Source organism: Scophthalmus maximus, chromosome 8 (assembly GCF_022379125.1).
Source record: "Scophthalmus maximus strain ysfricsl-2021 chromosome 8, ASM2237912v1, whole genome shotgun sequence".
Classification (NCBI taxonomy): domain Eukaryota; kingdom Metazoa; phylum Chordata; class Actinopteri; order Pleuronectiformes; family Scophthalmidae; genus Scophthalmus; species Scophthalmus maximus.
Window position 1 is genome coordinate 10,116,668 of NC_061522.1, and position 18,012 is coordinate 10,134,679.

General features: G+C 38.4%; 1 long non-coding RNA gene across 9 annotated transcripts in view; it reads right to left on the reverse strand.

Annotated features, from left to right (window-relative positions):
* The window catches only part of LOC118312712, a 119,202-nt gene that overhangs the window by 37,545 nt on the left and 63,645 nt on the right, over window positions 1-18,012 (reverse strand). For 7 of the 9 annotated variants that reach the window (XR_007031380.1, XR_007031378.1, XR_007031379.1 and 4 more), the window contains exons 6-7: window positions 10,598-10,803; window positions 3,851-3,935 (exon numbers count right to left, since the gene is read on the reverse strand). This is a non-coding gene — a long non-coding RNA (uncharacterized LOC118312712). The remainder of the gene's footprint in view (window positions 1-3,850; window positions 3,936-10,597; window positions 10,804-18,012) is intronic. The other 2 variants (XR_007031381.1, XR_007031376.1) reach the window with 1 other exon arrangement.

An 18,012-nucleotide genomic window follows, 5' to 3' on the forward strand; every position in this document is an offset into this window, starting at 1 on the left:
GCATATAAGATCACAAATCATCTGACATGTACACACAAGAAGTGTTCTGTGAAGAGTTAATGTGCTGGAATTAGACCAATTGCTCATTATTTTTTTGTTTCTAAGCATTTTTTGCAGTATAAGTAGTAGTAGTCAAAGTGAGCAGTCACTTCAGGTGAAATCAATGGATATACTAATTGTCATGTCTTGGGTTTGTGTACACGCACTCACTCATACCCTCACGAACGTGGTGAGTCCTGCTCCCAGCAAAGCGTCGGATTAACCTTAAAGAGGAGGACTCAAGTGATCACATGATTAATTGCGTGTATGGTTGGAATGGCAATCAACGGCAATCAAAGACAAGGATTAACCCTAAATACAACTTCCCAATTGTTCTTTTTTTCCCACATCCTTTAATTTTACTTGGTATTTGGCTTTTTCTACAAAACCCTACAATTTAATTCTGATATCCTTAAAGAGTAGCTAAACGCTGATTCAGGTCCGAATCTTACATTTTACTGCAGCAAGTTTGAATATACACATTGTGGGTAACTATGCAGAGTGACTGACTTCTACTCGTTGAAACCAAGGTAATGCAATTGAATTTTGCTATCGGCTGATCTGGATGATCAATCTACAGATTAAGAAGTTGGCAGAATAAAGAAAACAATAGACAAGGAGAAGGTGGTCAGCATGTCTTCGCCAGCACTGTGTTCTAAAGGCATGTTTTGAATTTCCGGGGTAGCGGCACTTCTGCCAAAACTCGGGTGAAGTTTAAAATCTAAAATGTGAAATAAACAACTGTTATATTAATAACTCATGATATGATCTAGACTCTACTCTTAAAAATGTTAGAAGATGCCTGCAGCTTTCATTTCTAAATGGGAAACACGACAGATAGCTTTTATTGTTTGGCTGAGAGGCGGAGGAAAACAAAAGGATTTTTACTTTCATCTTTTACTATGTAGTACAAAATTCCACTTTAACCAGTTTGAAAAATACAGTCCCAGATTTTATAATTGAAAATAAAAACAGAAGCGATTGTGTTCGTCTGCAGAACAGTTATCGATCACAGGCAGCATGACATATACGCCTATCATCTGTGTCTGCCCTAGGGGGCCTATATTGATAATACACTCATTTGTAGAGCCACTGTTGAAGGTCGACTCCATCCAGCAACTGCGCACACACAGACGCATTTATATTTAGTTATATTTTTTTCCACACTGATGCTTGGTCAACGTTTATGCTCTTATTTAATAATTCAGTCGAGGAGAGCATTATTCAATGTAAAATGTAGTATTGTATGGAAATTTGTCAAAAAAACTGAACTATCTGGTCTGGTAAAGACTGCTCTGAACAGAATACTCATCCCCTCAATCCATTTACTGTGTGAGTACACTGACATTGGACAAGGCCTGACCCCATTTTTCTCTAAATTTCAGTTTCTATGTTGTGGTAAAAAGCTTGGGGTCTCTCAGTGCTACATCATCACAAACATTCATTAATATGTTAAAGTTTAAAAGAATCATCACAGGCATATTCTTTTAGTGCCTGTGTGAATGCATTTTGGAAAGTACACAAAAAGATTATGTATGTGTGGGAATCTAAAATATTAAAATGTTTCACTAATCAGACGCCACCAATTAGGGCTTTCAGCTATATGAGAGAGTTGTAATGCGAGTGAGTATATTACTTTGGACCCCTAAAATATTTATTAAATTATTTGGCAATTACTACTTGCCATAAAGTTCATCATAGGCTTTCAGGTTTCTGGAAAAAGACATGTGAACATTCACCATTTTTTGTAAGTGTATCTATCATTGATCAGGACAATCAACACTGTATTGCCCTGCAGAGAGAGGAATAATGATAATAAATGATATTAAATATACCCTAATATTGTGTCAAATCATGGTGCACCAAAGAAAGACAGAGAGAAAAAGGAAACAATAGATTAAAGCAGAATTATGAAGGCGTGTGTCTATTCATTTGAGCAGCAACACTATTGACTTAACAATCTCTGACTGTAAAGAAATTTAAAATATCAGTACATAAATAATATCCCTTACATCACACTACTGAGTGAAATTTAGAGACAGTAAAGAGCACAGACATGAGATAGTATCAGTCCTTCTTCCTGTCCTCTGTCCTCTCTCTGCTGTTAGGTGGGGGCTGCTCTCTCCCAGACAGTAGCTAATCTTGCGTGAATTAGTTTCTTGGCAAACTAAGAATCACTTAGACTACAGACAGACAGCTTTGATTTTAACGTCTTTGTAAAAAAGCACAAACGAAACCCCACTATTAGCTTAACCAGCACACTGTGGTTGAGTAAAACATGCCACTGGACAAAACTGCTGACAAAACAGTTGGAGATATTGTTTTCCTACACGCGTGTTGAGCATGTGGTTAGATGAAGTACTTTATTGGCAATAACAAGCAAAGACATCGTCAACTCGAGTTATCAATGTGTCCACCGCAGCCTCTCTGCTCTATTCACTCCGCACTGCAGCCACACCCAGGGCACAAAGCAGAGGTCAAATGGAGCCTGGTATTACAATATGGCCAATTATACTGATCAAACACTGGGAATGAAGTCCTTTCTCTACTAGAAGCCTGCTACATATTAAGGTTCGTTACCTTCGGCAGTTGAGGTAAATAAAGGCCTTGGCCACTATTTGAGGAAACACGATAATAAAGTATGTGGGTGGACTTGTACTGACAAGTAGTAGGCAACCGTTTGGAAAGAAGCGCTGTCATGAACACCGGGTCTCTCACAGACACTTCACGTGCATGCGATTCTGCTTTACTGGACATCTCCCTCCGTCTTGCATGACCGCCGATTTAATTGGCCGCTGCTCAAAGAACAATTAAGAAGCAACATGTTCAAGGAGAGACACTTTTATCAGGCATGCCTTAAGAATAAAGTTTCACATTGAAATTTTCCTCTCAAACTTAATTAGTGTCTACCCTCCCTCATTATGCTCCACATTCCACTTCTCAATTCTCTTTTGGCCTGTCTCACGCATTAGTGCTTCTGCTTTCCCACTCCGTGCTTCTCCCCTTCAGACCCATGTCGCTAAGCCAGACGCCTCCGAAGATAGTTGTGCTTGTGCGCAATGATTACTTAAGCTCTGACATCAATACAACCGTAACTGATTATGACAAATTAGCTCCCATTCAGGCCTCCAGGGTTCTCTAAAGCCTGCTTTGGATGAGCTTTTTGTCTGCTTTGTTTTGAAAAAAAAAGTGTCTCTGCCCTATGCCATGGTTACTGATTGTGGGGGTAGCAAGGTATAACACCATTTTGATCTGCTAGTGTGCTTCTCAGAGATATATATTTTTTCATATTTAGACAGATAGACCCATAAATTGAATAACTGGCGATAGTGCAGACAATTGTAGCTGGAATACCAATCTGGTTCTGGGCTGTGGTCCACTTCTAGTTGGATTTTCATCTACTGTGCATGTGGTAGAATGTGTTTTTTTTTTCATGATCACATTCTTTACACTTTTAGAAAAACTTTATCAATGTATTCACTTAAACTTAAAAAAACAGGGTTACATTTCTGGTTTGAATGAATTCCTGCAAGATTTGAAATATCAAACATAAGGATGTATCCTTACATCTGTCAAATAGGATTAAACAGAATACAATGCTTTTAATTAAATGTGATCAAATCTAAAATCATCCATACTTAAACCATATGCGTTGTATCTAAATATACCATCTAAGAGATTTTTTAGGTTGGTACTGTACATACATGTGCATGCCCTGTTACATTTGATTTTCCATAATTAACCATCTTAAAAAATACTCAAACTAAGCATGCACTTTACATGTATTGTAAGAACATGTTAAATTAATTACCTGGGGAGTCCTAGGAGTGACGATGATGAGCAATGCCCTGGGGTTGATCACACACGAGGCTTCAAAAGAACCATTTTGATGTCACCTTAAACAGATGGTAGAGGAATTGTGCTACATTAATGAAAGGTCTCTGCTTGACTTAAGGTATCTGTCTTCCTGACAGTTCATGTCCCTGTTGAGGACTTATCAAAGTTTCTCCATCATTTTTAAAGAAGTTTCTTGCCACCTCCATCGCCAAGAGCGCTCATTTTTAACGTCCTCAAGGCCAAGCGAACTAGCGCAGGGTGATTATGACACTTTAACTCCTCGAAGGAGACATAAGCGTGTCACAAGAGTATTATTCTGTGTAAATTTAGCGGCCCTACATTAACAGAATAATACGTACATGCTAATCATTTTTACCCATGCCCCACACATACACAGATGGAAACATTTAAAATGTGCAAAATGTTTTGACCTATCATAGGGAATAGGCGAAGTGCATTCAGAAAGTATTCAGACCTCACTTTTTTTGACATCATGTTAAGGGATTTTCTGCCATTCTTCTCTGCTATGCCTCTTAAGCTCTGTCAGGTTGGATGGGACTGTGCCATTTTCAGAACCTTTAAAGAGATGTTCAATTGGGTTCAAGTCGTGGCTCTCACGAGGCCACTCAAGGACATTTACAGCCACTCATGCATTTTTCTTGGTTGTTTTCTCAGGGTTATTGTCCTGTTTGAAGGTAAAGCTTCGACCCTGAGGTCTGAGGTCACCTAGACTAGGTTTTTAGAGGAAATTGCTGTACTTTGCTCTATTAAGCTTCCCTTCAATCCTGACCTATGTCGATGTCCCCACCAACCTCCCAACAGCATGATGCTGCCTCCACCATGCTTTTCCATTGGAAAGGTATTGGGCAGGAGGGACCGTGCCTGGTTTCCTCCAGACAGGATGTTTAGAATTGATGCCAAACTGTTTTATATTGGTTTTATCAGACCAGAGAATCTTGTCTCTCACAGTCTGAGAGCCTTTGAGTATTTGTATTTATTTTATTTTTATTTCACTTTGGCTGCCATAAAGCCAAGATAGATGGAGTGCTGTAGTGATGGCTGTCATTCTGGAAGCTTCTCCTTCCTCCACACACGATACCTGGATGTGATGCGTGCAGTGGGAAGTAATGATGCAATTGCAAACGTGCATTATTTTACTGTACAGTAACAGCGTTGGCTTTACGATGTACCAACATGAGATTTGCAGCTTCATAGCACCCCCAAAAGAAATTCTGACAAGTGAGTTCACTGAGATAATCAAAAAAAAAAAATTCTGTGTCGCTCATGTGATTTTATGATTGTAGCTATTTGCTCTTTTGCTGTTTTTTTGTGGGCAGCTCATGATTGATAGTTTACCGTTACAGCGACACATTTATCTGACGGTCAGCTGAGTCTGATTTTTTTATTCATGCTGTCATATTTGAAGCAGCCAGAATTTTTTTCCCCCACAGCAGACAGCCGGCTACTGAGCACTGGTCTCAACTGTTGCTGTGCCTACATCAGAGTGTATTATCAGGCTCCACTTGAGAAAGTGCTGGCAGTTGCCCTACACATTCGATTTTTTGTGATTACAATGAATAATAATATGAAATATATTTGTATTTTTAAAACATAAAAACAGTGCATTTTTGGGTACAATCAGGACTATTTAAACTGCAGAGGTGTTGAATCCTTTAAATTTTATATTATAATGCCTCATACATCAGAAATATAATCTTTCAGACATGCACTTTGAAAGTACTCTAATATGGGTATTATATATAAAAATGCATACAATCAGATCGCTTGTTCGCTCTATCTATCTCCCTCTCTCACAAACAGATTGACAGTCTGTCAAAATTAGACTGACAATGAACCGGACTGGTAGAAAGACCACTTTCATCAGTGGCCGGTCAAAACATCCATTAAGTAGTTAATTTGCCCAAGAAATGTACAGTTCTTAGCAATCAAGCCCAGCTTTATACTGGCCCTGCTCTGTAAGAGCCTTTTGTGTGAGTGGTTTCCACCCCCTGCTCTGCCCATGACCGGTCAGCTCCAGAAAGGTGTCCATCTGGAGATACCCTCCCAAGTAATATTCCCACCAATTTTGGTGAAAACACATCCATGAGTTTTGAGTTATTTTGTACACACACAGACAGCGGTGAAAACAGAACCCTGCTCCAGTTGTGTGGTACAACAATCTACTTAAACCAAATCCAAGTTGTTCAGTTGGGAAAAACTATTCTACAATTTGTGGAAATTGACATGGAAATACAGGAGTATTCATACACTATATGCAGTGCAGCCCTGTCTTCTTAATAAGAAGCATCACAACAGAAAGCTGTTATTCAATTATTTTTATGTGCTATATTTAACAATTTAATGGGATTTGTAACAATGGCATTAATTTTGTGCGTTTTTTGCAGGGTGATAAATAGTGTAAAGGACAGTGTTAAGCTAGGGATGGAAATGTGTGGAAGGAAAGAGAGTGCTCTAAAGGAACTGTTCACTGTTGCAGAATGTCCTACTCACCCCAGTGAATCATTGACTTCTGATACAGGGGAGACTAACCCTGCCCTTTCCCCATTCTATCTCCCAACACTAACACGCACCACTGACACATGTCATACTTTGGTCACCTGGGATGGTAGGGGAAAGGAGAACACAGAGAAACATGGTCCGGGTGATAAACTGAGGCAGCTATACATGAGAATCTTTGCCTTACAGGATGGTCATCACAGCCTAAACCCCAAGAGAACCTCAGGGAGAGTATGCTGACAGGCTGCAGAGCCATGACAAGCCTGTTGGGGGGAACAGACCTAAAGCCACTCTCACAGTAAGAGAGTAGGACACATGAAGAGATTTCTATTTCCAAAATGCTAGGATGACAGTGATTAAAAAATGAAACCCTAATGTGAGATTATTATTAAAAGGTCATCTGCTGTCTTGTTGAGAAACACACGTGAACGAGTGCACAAAGACACAGCTTGAAACTTAAATCCCCCAGACTCTCTCTGGGGGAATTGATCACAAACAAGACTAATGAAGTTGAATTCAGCAACACAGACACTGAATTGTTTGTCAGGTATTACCCATATAATGCACACTATTAGGATTTAAAAATACAACCTGGCTTATTTCAACTGCTTCAGTTACTTTCTGAGACTCTACTTTGTAAGACTGATTTTACCTTTTTTTAAATCTGGTTGACAAAATAAGAGGTATGGGATCGCCACTGTTTTCTCTTATAGTCTTACCTGCACTCCATGTTCTTTTGGCAACTTTCTAACATTTCAATGCTTGACAATGATTATCAAAGCACAGAAGCCGCTGCAGTTACTATCCATTAACCTCCCAGACAGCAACTTTTTGCCTGGGCTTCATGATATTGTGTCTATTGCTTTTTTCCAGTCTTAATAAATAATTTCACTTATAATTTTCTATGAATACAGTGCTTCAAAAGCTTTTGATTTGATCGTTCTAGTTGCTTAATCTTACTTTGCATGTATACACACATTTATAGAAATACACTGGATATAGTCACTACTTTGGGTATCGATCTTTACATTTCATCCATTGCCAGGCCTCGTTTATGATCATTTGTGGGGGTTTCTCCAACACTCAGATGTGACTGAGCCAGCCATTTGGAAAGTCTAGAGGAGCCATGTGATTAAGTTATTTTATCCCATTAATGTGTGCGGGGAGCCAACAGGAAGTCAGCCAGATTGGCCAGCCCAAGTCTTGGACGAACATGCTCTCAGCCGGCTCGACTGCAGAAGGACTCTAGTGCGACTCTAGCAGCGGAAATATGAAAATTTTATGTGCAAAGTGAGGAACTTTCATCTAAATAAATTTGCGCCACCAGATATTCAGTTCCCTTGAACACATTCATGGATGTGTTACTAGGGGACTGTCAGTGATAACACAAAATTCTGAGGATAAATGGTGTGAGATTTCATTGCCCACTATTGTGTAAACTGTTCAGGGTGTCTTAAAGAGAAAGACACCCTGAACAGTAAGTGAACAAGGAGGTGATTTTTGAACATATCCTTGGGCAAAGATCTAACAAAATTCTGTATGTTAACTGCAACTGCTGTGGAGCTGGGTCAGTAGTAGTTGCTATAGAAACAGCACTGCGATGAACTGAGTTGAACTGAGACCAACTGCTGGTGACAGAACAGAGGTACACTTGAAAATGTAAAACGTCATTGCTCACAAATTGAAACAATTATGTGGAGTAAATAGAGGAGGACTTTGATTATAGTGGATGTTGGAGGGTGTTAATGATGCTGATGCCAGCACCAAAGATGTCAACCCACATGCAGGTGGCATCCTGTGGGCACAACAGTGCATCAGAATCTGAAATTAAGTGCTAATATGTTCTTTGTATTAAAATTTTTCTGTTATTTAAAGAAAGAGAAGTATAATCTCAAAATTGTAATTTGAGAAAAGGGAAGTTAAGATGATGGTATTTTTTTAATTACTGCAGCTATGATTGTTTTTACCTGAATTCATAAAATGCTCCACATTGAAGTATAATAGAGAGTTTTAGTATAGGAAACCCTAAGTCAATAATAATCTTGCCCATGGCTTGTATCAAGAAATTTATGATTATTATTATAAAAAAAACTACAAATGCTGCCAGCTGAGGCACTATTCATGTTAATAAATGTTTTTTTCCGATAAGACAACATATCAGACCATGAATGTTAAGCTCACCAGGAAAAAAACTAGCTTGCTAACTGCTAGCAAATTACTTAATGTCTTAGCAAATGTGCACAATGTTAGAATTTTGTGAAAATGTTTTGGCAGTCATTAGTTTTTTTACATCACAGGGCTTGCCCTAAAGCCCAATATTGTATTTGCACTCTTACCCTACACTGATGGCTGCCCAGCCACAGTGAGGCGTTACATTTAATTAGTGCCTTAAATTAGTTGTTTGAACCGCTTGTCACGTTGTGTGTAGTGGCCCTATTGGATTTCATCAGGGAAATTACGCATCTCAAGTAAGGGTAGCTCGCTCAGTAGCAAGAGTTCTCATTGTGAGCTGGTGGGTTTGAGTGCCTTCAGTAGTGTATAATATCTGATGCTCTTTTGTAATCCAATGTTAAATGTCTTGCTCAACTTCAAACACTCCCATCTATTAAAATTATGTTTTGCTGCCATCAGTTGTCAGTTGAAAGTATCAGGACACGCAGGCTTATTCAAGTTTGCTATAAACCATTTTTAAATTAAGCCTTAAATTATCAGTATCACTGTAGAAAGTAAACTACTGTATCTATACTGCATGAATAATATATTGTCAGCTGTAAACAATTTACCTGAACTAATCTCAGCACATGCATGAACATTAGGATTTTGAAACAACATTGGTAGAATTAGAAATTAATTGAACTAAGCTCCTTCCCACCAAGTATAAAGTAACTGCATATGCGTTTTGGATCCGCAAAGCTTTCACCTCCTCTACCAGATCCAGGATACTCTTCTGCTGCAACTTACTCCATTTGGAAGTCAAACAACTTCATGTTGTCAGCAGGCTACTTCTTCTCCCCAGGTTATTGCCACATCACTTCTCTGGTTCACCCCTCTCACTTATAATGAGGTATCAAAAACTTCTAACTGGTGGTCTGTATTCAAACAGGCTCAGGAAAGACCTCTCCTCAAAATACCTTCACTTGACCCTGCTCAAGAACTATTGACAGATCTATAACTAAAGCTATCAAAAGGGTGGGTTTCAAACAGATCTCAGAATTCCTGTCACTGAATGTCCTCCTTGATCCAAATTAGTTGGGCTTCACGAGTGACCACTTGACTGAATCTGCTCTGTTATCTGTGACAGAAGTCCTTAGGGCAAGTAGAGCTGCAGCTTAGTTCTTAGTGCTTATCTTACTAGACCTATCAGCAGCCTTTGATACAGTGAAAAACTGAAAATCCTAGCAATCTGCTCTCTCCGTTAAAGGTATCTTAACAGAGAGATGCATTTACCAAGTGCTTTCTTGGTTTAAATTCCACCTCAATGGGCATTTCTTCATTGTGTCATGGCATGCATCCTCATCCCATTCCCTCCCCTCTGGGATGCACCAGGGCTTGGTACTGGGCCCCCTCTCTTTTCAATTTACACTACACTGTCTCCTGGTCATGTGGCTTTGCCCTTTACAACATAGAAAAATCAGCCCCTACATGACTCATTTTTCACTTAAAATTTGGTACAAGCCATGATTCTGGCAGGCCTTCCTTCAAACACAGTGAAATGCTTTCAGATGGTCCAAAATGCGGCCACACATCTGGTCTTCAATCAGCCTTAAAGGGCAATTGTCAGTCCGGAGCTCATCAGCCTCATCTGGCTACCCATGGCTGCCATAATAGAAGTCATGTCACTAAAGCTTGCTACGGAGCGACTTTTTGGTCTGTATCCATCCCCTTGAGCTCAATCATACAAGCTCCTTCTTGGTCACTGCACTTTTCCAAGGAATTGAATAACATTTTATATGTATAGCATTAAATCACAACATACTCAAGGCACTCTACATAGTAAGGTCGAGACTTCACAATATTACAGAAAAATCCAACAGTTCCCCACAAGAAGCAAGCATGTGGCTACCATTGACGAAAAATCTCTAATTATTTAAGTTAAATATTATTCATCTGAAATAGATTTGTCTTCTCAGTGTTTTACTATAACTCTTAAGTTTTTCTGTTCACTGCCCTCACACAGAATCTAGCAGTCCAATGACAAACGTACCTCAGAGTCCTTTCAATGGGTGACTGAGCCTGTGATAGAATACACAGACTTGTTCTCCAGAGCCATCAGTAGAAAACTTGATAAATTAACATGTGTGGGATAGCGTGGGGAGAGGTGAAGAGAGAGACAGAGAGTAGACGCTGTAGCCCCTCTGGTTTTGGCACTGGGGTCCACCTTGTAATTCTTAATGACTTGGTGGCGTTGATCTGTGAAGGAAAGGGAAAATGGGCCATTTAGGGAGAGAAACAGTGAACCTGCTGTCTTGTACATTGTCTGGGATTTAAGTGAGGAAATCAATTTGTCATGACACTTTGCCGATAAAAGTAATTCCCCTGTTCTTTCTACCCAGCCCTCATCTGATATGCACACTAGGCCTAGCACCAAGAAGGGGGTTATTTGAATGATTAGTTGCCCATTTAGAGATTTAGCAAATACATGCTGTTTGTTTCCATATTTGGACAGAGTAATGCTTATTTTTACAATTACACACAAGTAAACTCACATTAACCATTTTTTCCTTTCACAAAATCACATACTAGACAAAAAGTGGGACATGGAACCAAGGGTGTAGAAGGTGAGACTGTATATATAAGAGAAAGTATAATGTGGCAATGTGGATCAACAGTAATAGTCCAGGGCACCATGTGTCATGGAAATCCACCACATGACACTCGTGTCTCCCCATAGTACTTGAGGGAGGAGGGAATTTATGAACAGGCAAGAGATCCAGTCATGATGGCCAGCCTGACAACGTTTTCCCCAGGTTCAATCAATCACATGTTTCCTCTGTGAAGAGGCACCACCACAAGGGGCCCTCGGAGGCTTTGCCAGCAGATTAGTCACAGCCTAGTCTCATTCCTGCAGCTGCACCAGTACAAAGATCGGATGATTAAGTAAGAAGGGGGGAGGGAATGATAGGTGAGAGGAAGGCAAAAAGTGAATGATGGAAAGGTTGAAACAAAAGAGTGGGAGACAAGGAGGGAAAGGAAAAGAAGGGATGCAGAGTGAGCAGAAAGGAGGGTAATAATGAGAAGTAAAAGGGTAAAAATGGAAAAAAAATTTAAGAGAAACAAGTTATGATGAAATGGTGTAATGAGAAGGGAAGAAAAATATAACAGAAAAAGAAATATCAAGAATGTAATCTGGAGGGAGTTAAATGGTGACATAGGATGGAAGCATACCATTAAAGTGTCCAAGCATTATTCGCACTTATTTCATATGCAAATATTTTAGTAGCACTTTTGTTTTATTGACTTCATTCCAGTATACGTATCTGTATGCAATAAAGTGTATTAACATTATCCTAATTTTGTTGAGTTATGACTTAATTTCTGCAGCAGATCATTCACTAAAGGAGAATAAGCAATGTGAAAATACTCCTGCACTGCAAAAGCATTGCACAATAATTGCTTACTGCATTAGACCACCTGACATAAATGGTGATGACTGATGTGCTCATATACTAGTTTATTCTGCTTAATTTATGTTGTGCCACATTGAATATTAATGTGAAGTTAGGATATCTGCGTTCATGACTTAATGTCACTTGCCAAGAAGATACTGGGTTAAGTACTGCATCATCACCTGGTTCTTTTAACACGTATGTACTTACTCATTTCAGTTGAACATAATTTCCACATCATGTTAATAGAAGTTATTGCAGAGGTGCAAGTGCCCCTTTTTGTTTTGCATTTCAAAACATTCTTACCATAAGTTAATGTAGTGTTAAAGGTTAGCTTAGTCATTTGTATATTTCAAATAAAAATTTTAAAAGCATGCCAGCCTTTTAAATCTAAAAATGTTATTGAATAAGCACGAAAGTGTAAGACCTGACTTTACGACTAAGGCAGAAATGGTGCATTCTTAATGATGTAGTGGCTCTGTCTTGCTTTTAGTGATAATAACAACTCTATTTGTTCATTACATTGAGGGGAGATTGCTGACCTAGCCCAAACTGCCACAGGTCCATGCCATAATATCTCACTGTTATCAATCTATCACACACTCATGCCGACACTGATACACACTTGTTTGTACTAGATGTACTGTATGTATGAACACAGATACATGCAGCTATAATAAAATACAATTACTTTTAAGTCTGAAGAAGATAGGAAGAAACTATAGCACCAATTGTGGCTTCTAGAACTGCAGTTCCCTATTGTCCATTGTAGGTGCAGCTTTTCCTTGCTTTTTAAAACAGGCATCCCAACATTGTCTCCCGAGAGAGAGCCCTTCTTTGTTAATCCCTATTAACCTCTCCAGTGACCAGGACACAGGTTCACAGTCTTGGCCACTTAAGTTTGAGCATGACCTTACTTTGTGCTTACAGCTGTCCAATGTGTCTGCCACAACTTGGCTGCACTCCAGCTGAGGTTCTCCTCTGCTCACCCACTCACCCCTGAGCATGTTCGAATAGGAGAGGTCGGGCTTGACAGGGTACTTCAGGAACTTTGTTGCCATGCATAGGTCAGAAGTCTTGGAAGAAGGATCAAAGGTAAACTGTTTGGTATAAACAAACAGTTCCTTCCTCTGATCATGGAGCGAAACTTTTTACAAACAATAACTTATTTAAAGACCCAAATAAGGCCCCTTGGCAAGAGTAGAAACAGTGGCTGCCCGTGAGAGCTTCTGAACACATACCAGTCAAATCCTAATAGTGTAATTGTTTGAAATGTAAATTAGTAAGTGAGAAAGTTTAAGAGAATAAATCTGGAGTGTGAATACAGCTGCTTGTGTTATGCTACAACTAGGGCTGCAACTATTTATCAGAAATTAGTGAAACAATATCCATTCCAATTTCTCAAAATCAGAGTCTTTTGTGCCTGTGTTTATGTTTTGTTACCCAAGGATATACATTTTGGATTTCGACTTTCTTAATGACATACCGTTGCAGCTTTAGCCACAACTGTATGATAAATAAGGTATTCAAGCAAGCAGGCCTCTCCCCATCATTCCACTTCACCTCAAATTCGTCCCTCTCTGTCAACATTACTCCTCTCATTGGGATTCATATTTTCATTTCCATGCAACTCCCCATTATCCACATTTTTTTCCCCTATAATCTGTCATACCCAAGGATTATTGAAAACAAATCTGAAGTTGTTATAACAATGGCTCAGCTGCTACAGTATAATATTACAACTCTACTCCAGGCCTGCTGTGCACAGTTAAGTCTTCTCCATCTCTACTATCAATCCCAGTTACTCCAATGATTTTAACTCATAACGTTTTTGTGTTTATGTTAATGTTTATGTTACGTTTCAATTTTATTTTGTTATATTTATTCACATTACAAAAAAACCTTCTACCACACGGGTCCTTGCAAAGCATTGTGTAATTTAATTGCACTGACTTCACTGTCATTTTCATGGTACTGCCAGTGAAAATAACATCATGGAAAAGGAATCAGCTCCCCTTTAGAAACAACAAAAATGTTAAACCACAATGTTACCACAAACATAATAATAATAATATTAAATTTCATTTATAGAGCACTTTTCATTTCCAAAAGCAATCTCAAAGTGCTAAAGTTAAACATACTGAATAAAGAATCTCAAACTTTGACAGCTACATTCTGAATCTGAACATAATACAGGTACGCTTTACCGAATCAATAGGGCAACAAAGAAATCTATCATTACCTCAATTGTAGACTCATCTGAAAACACAATTTAAAATGCTTCCATAATTAATGACACTATTACTCAAATCTTTACACCCCAGAAGAGAGCCTGAACATGCTGAATATTTTCTGAGGAAAGTATCCCCACCAAAACTAACTCAAATTCAATCAGAAAGTCTAGAGATACCTCTCTTCCTAAAAGCAGCAGAGCACCTCATCTCATGTCCAACAATAAATCACTTCAGCCAAATGGTTACCCAGCAGAATTTTAAGTGTTTTGGCTCAGTGAATTTCAATGGTATCTGACATTTACCAAAACACAGCTATACCACATCACATGAACACTGCAAGACATAATCAAGCTGCAATCTCTAATTTTATAATTGATAAACATCACACTGGTGATGCAATTCCAAAATCCAATAATTACAATATAAAGTCTTTCATAGAACCCACAAAGTTTACCACATTGGGCTTTAGCTGATGTAATATGTATTTATCTTGTTGAGTTTCTACAGATGATTACTTATTTTCCTCTGGGTCTGCCAACATATCAAAACTTTCTGGTCATAGTTCAAGAACTGCATTCTTGAAATCCTTAGCCTCGGCATTCCCCTAATCCCTCCTCATTGCATTAGTTGGCAATAATTTCACACTGCATGCACCCAAACATCTCAAACCATTCATATCAATATCGCTCACTATTGCCAAAAGGATCAAACTACTAAACAGGAAGGGTAGAACCACAGTTTGAACTACTCACTGGCTCAATCCAGTAACAGACCACCACAGAAAAGCAAAACTTACTGCAGCCTTTCCTTTGAAAACATCTACTTCCCTGTTAGTACATTGAAACCTGATCCCTCCTCCACAAATGGTCCCCAGTATTATTATGACAGAGCTTGTTATAGTGTACAAAGATTCAGCGATTCACCCAGCATATTTTTCGTCTCTAGAGTGAACTTGTGAGACCTGTGATGGACTGGTAACCTGAATGCCTGACAAAGCACGACATTTAAAGAACTTTTCTAGGGTTCTGGGAACTTGTTATCTGCTTTGTTGTTGTTGTCGGGATTTTTTGACCACATTTATTGAGAAATAATTGTTTGATTAATCAACAATGATAATGATGATAATAATTAGCCACAGCAAATTCCACATATATATAGATATTGGTCCCCTAAATATGTCAGATTCATAAAACAAATCAAGATCTATAATTCCCTGGCAAGTCTGAGAAAATGTCAACAATGTCAACAACAACAAAAGAACAATTTTAAAGAAAGTGAAGGAAATCTGTTCAGTAGTATTGTATAATCCTGTTGACAAACGAATCAACCAACCAACAAAAGTACAAATGGAGAAACATATTAAAATTGTAAGTAAGCAGAAATATTATATTTTCATACAAAAAACAACACTGCTTTTGTCTGACAATCGTGAAGTACAACAAACATTTAACAACCATATGGAAAATTACCCCTTAACCTGAGCCTGTACTTTCAGTTACAATAGCAACTGCACCTTTTTTATTTGATGCAACAAACAAGTTCCACATCTTGTATTTGTCTCATGCAGGCTGCGCCATTCCAAAACATAGAGATGTGTGGGGTTGGGTGAGGGCACTGCAGATTTAACACTTTACTTTTACAGCAGGCCTTTGGAGAGGTTGTGAGGAAACCCTCAAACCACCATCTGTGTATCCTCTGCTGCTCTCAAACATCCCGAAGGTCTATGTGCAACATCATATGGTGATAGAAGACACACTTTTCTAACAGACAGGACAAAACAGAAACAGAGCGTATAGAAAATAATTTGCACTAGTTTGCCATCTTAGGATGCAACACACCACCATAAAAGAGATGTATGCTGCACGCTTCAGGGTAAACTCAACTCTGCTTCCTCTGGGACGATACTGTATAAACCAACTCCATGTAAATCATGGTGGTAAAGAGAAATCATAACATGATCGCATGTATAGTATAAAGAGCTGCTTGACTGAAGCAAATGTGGATAATTACTTGTGTTTATAGGTATTTATTACTTATCAGTTATTACTAATGTGAAATGGGAAGAATAAATGTCAAGCTTGTAGCCTGACCAGTTGACTTAAACAAAAGCTTGTCTACACCTCACCATACAACAAACTGTGAGGTTCTCACCAGCTTCAAATGAACAAAGATGAAAAAGAATAAATTCATTAGAATGTGCATAAATTGCCAGTCGCTATAATTAAGGAATTTAAAATGTCATTATTAATTTAAACTGTTTAAATCGTTTTCTGAAATGCAGTTATCTTTTAACTCTGTGATGCTCTGTGTTTAACATGATTCTAATAAAATATTGATGACTTTGACCTATTTAAGACATGCACAGAGGAGGTTAAGGCAAATAAAGAGCACTTTTATGTTTTTCCTGCTTCCTCGCTGTGCCAGGCCCAAGAGCCGTAATGTCTCTTTAACATTTTTACACAGCCAGAATTGCATTTGTTTGTCAGCAGTGCTAGCAGTAGGTTTCAGTTAAGATATGCATTAATTTGTGCAACGTGTTTGATAACTTTCAACTTTTAAACCAAGCCTGTGACAATAGTCGGTCTAATACGTATTTAAATTTTCAGATGGCCTCACCCTAACTTAATAAATGTGAATATGCGTATATGTATATTGTGTTGACGAAAAACAAAATTGTTGTTTTTTGTGCCAAGAATGCCTTGACAAATAATATTACCATAAAACATACTACTGGGTAAAAAATATATATTGTAAGAGCAGTGAAAAATGACTGTTTACCTGCTTGTTTCCTTATATTTGCTACATTTTTCAATCCACTATTTGATTCCTCTGGTTGCTTTTAGTAAGGATTCATGATCATGCATTTGTAGTGTAGCCCTTATGGATGTGTTATGCTGTATACAGTAAATGTGGACAAAGAGAGACTATTTATACCAGAACCACAGGGAAAAGCTGAGCAAAATGCAGAATAATCCTAGTCAAAACCCATTCATTCCAAAAATGCAGCGCTTCTTTGTGAGGTCACAGTGTAGTGTAAATATGTTCTTTGGCTTAGTAAGGAGCATCTAAAATACATTGAATGAGCAATACAATACAACTGTGTTTTATCTTCCTATGCTCTTTGAGAAGTCACACTCAGCTCTCTGTAGAGAACGCTTGCAAGTGATCTATTTACCTCACTGAAGTGACACCTCAAGAGATGTAAGAGGTAAAGTAAAGTAATTTTCTGTACACAGCGGTCAAAAAATCTCTTACATGGATTATTTTCCCAGTTCTTTTCTGGAAAACTATGAGGGGAAATACAATATATTGTTGAAGGCAGAATTTCACTTAATGCACCATTTTTAATGTTATTGAAAGTTAGACAAAAATCCCCCAAAGGAAATCATCCTGTCACCCCCTAGAACAGTGGCCAAAAATGACAGACCAACCATTTTCTCTCGTCTAAATGAAAATGTCAACATCTATAGATATCAAGGTGGCCAACTTCACTGTATCACATTAGTTCTCCTTGAAAGGCAATGTCCAATCTGCATAATGTATACTGCCTCCATCTGACTGACAGCATCATGCTAAATAGATACATTTTAAATTATTAATCAGGTTTCATGTATGCTGCAGCATATTAATAACGCTGAAGGGATAAAGCAGTGAGCTAGTTGCTTATTTGCTTCACTGTGACGGGACTTATTCAAACTTAGTGTGCCTCAACTCTGAATCCTGTCAGGATGAAAATTAATATTTTGAACAGTGAACCCACAATCAAGGGAAAATGTCTG